Source organism: Lynx canadensis, chromosome A2 (assembly GCF_007474595.2).
Source record: "Lynx canadensis isolate LIC74 chromosome A2, mLynCan4.pri.v2, whole genome shotgun sequence".
NCBI lineage: Eukaryota > Metazoa > Chordata > Mammalia > Carnivora > Felidae > Lynx > Lynx canadensis.
This window is the reverse complement of record NC_044304.2, coordinates 109,289,712-109,292,231: the sequence shown is the minus strand read 5'-3', so window position 1 is coordinate 109,292,231 and position 2,520 is coordinate 109,289,712.

Here is a 2,520-nt window from a genome sequence, read left to right as displayed (position 1 = left end):
TATACTAGAACAAGAAATCTCTACTAATAATCTTATGTGTGTCTCTGACAAAACAATATCTGTTACACAGATGTTTCCATCTACTGTTGTCCACACTAGGTTCTGAGCCATCATTAAAGTCTCATCTATTGGAACAGTACAGTCAATATTAATCTAATAGACTATGTCTTCTCTTTAAAATTATGCTTCAGACAGTGTACAAAGTTTTACATTCTCAGGGGAATTTGTCATATAAAAAAAGCTGCTAAGAAGAAAATGAAGCTACTATATTGTGAAGAGATTTTTCATTTTCATATTTTCATTCTGTGTCCAAATTCCTTCTTTCTTAGGGCTTTTCCCTGAGTTTTTGTAACAAGGATTCCAATTACCTGAAAGGAAGTCCTTTCTAGATTAGATAATATCAGATTTTTTAAATTAAAAGATAACAGTTCTTTTTACCTCTTGTTAATGTTATAAATATATTTGCTTAAATTTCATCTAGAATGTTGCAGTTCTTACAATCTTATTCCTGAAATGTGGTTAAGAAAAACAGTTTTAGAATAATTAGTGATACTAAAAACAGCTACTTTTTATTTTTAGTAATCAAGAAACTTGAAAAGCTGATCCCTAGATTCCATTTAGTTAACTGGATAACATATATTGAGTCAATCTAGAATTTAAAATCAGTTCATTTAAAAAATAAAAATAACATGATATACAGCTCTAGAGGATATCAGTGCTATGTCCAGGGTGAGGACAAGAGCTGGATTTCCTCGGGACATAGGAGACACTGGTGAGACATCTTGGGACTGTGTTCACCGGGAAGAAAAACCTTCCTGGTCATGTCCCTGGCCACTGAGGAGGGGGTTTTGTGACAGTTTCTCCAGGACATTTTTCTTTTTCATTCATTCATTCATTCATTCATTCATTTTGAGAGAAAGAGAAAGAGAGCACGCATGCAAGCAGGGAAGAGGCAAAGGGTGAGGGAGAGGGAGAGAGACAGAGAGAGAGAAAATTCCAAGCAGTATTCATGCCCAAAGTGGAGCCCAACATTGGCCTCAGTCTCATGATCATAAGATCATAACCTGAGCCAAAATGAAGAGTCAGACACTCAACTGACTGAGCCACCCAGGCACCCCTCTCCACAATATTTTTCTAAATAGAAAACACTTCCAGATGTGTTCAAGGTGTAAGAAGATCATGAACTCACCTTTTCCCACAGACACACCAAAACTACAGCTATGTATGTACCAATTCCCTCCAAAAAAGACCTGAAAACCAGCTAAAGAGCTCCTCCACTAAAAAAGGGCCACAGTGAGACTGTAGAAGAGGCAGAGACATGCAACCCATGACCAGGAAGGATTTCATAAATACAAGTTTCTCCTTGAGGGGTTAGGGGCTTGTACTCCATATCTGGAAACCAAACCCTTGAGAACTGCACTTGAAAGAAAAGAGCCAAAACATTTGGCTCTGAAAACCAGTAAGACTTATGTCCAAGAGACCCAAAGGCTGTGAGGAGTGCAAAGTCCAGTCTTAAAGGATTTGTGTGCAGGCTCAATCACCCCGGGACCCAGCATAAAAGTAGCAGTGTAAAAAGTGCTTAGACCATGGGCAAAGGAGATTCAGTAGCTTATCCTTAAGTATCTGCCTGAGATGCAAGGGTCTGGTAGGACTTTCTCCAGGGAAGGAGGCACTGGCAGGTGCCATTTTTGCATGTTTACTTCACGCTGCTAGCACAAGTAGGTGTCATTTCTACACTCTCTTTATCTTGGTAACACTGGCAGGTTTGTCCTGCCCCCACGGGCTCACATGGCCCCACTGCAGCCTACAGGCTTGCCCTGACTACACATATTCTTGTAGACCAGCTTCAGCCAGCAGGCTCATTTGAGCTCCAAGCTCCTCTGTGGCCCTGCTGAAGTCAGCCAATGCAGACAGTCCACCCAGCAGACATACATGAATGGCTGACTCTGATGACAAGGGGGACTTGAGTCGCAGGGCCCCACAAGTCATTAAGACAGATAATTCTTGGCAAGTTACCAATCCCAGGGCATGTCATAGATAGCAAACTTAAACACACTTGCACTCATCCTGTGAAATAGGCATGGAGCTTCAGCATGAGGGTCTGGCTTCAGATACGCAACACATCAAGAAACTATGGAGAAACTCTCAGGGAATATAATACTCGGGATGGCAGCTTGATGCTCTCCTGTGGCCACGCTACACCTTGCTTGTACCTCCCAGAAAGGAGCTTATACACCATCCTGGTGCCCTGATATTTCCAACTGTCACTAAGAGGACACATCCAAATTACCTGGGCTACAGCTCAGCAGGGCTTATGCCCGGTGTCACAGGACAGTATATATTTGCAAACTGTAAAAGGTGTTGCTTGAGGGTCTGATTTCAAATCAGTAAGGAACTAGATTCTGAGAGAGATCCCTTTATTTGAAATATGGACATGACTTGGCAGGACTTCAATAACTAGGACCAATCAAGCATAAATCAGGCTGCTTAGAAAAATCCCAAAAGTTTGAGAGACAACAA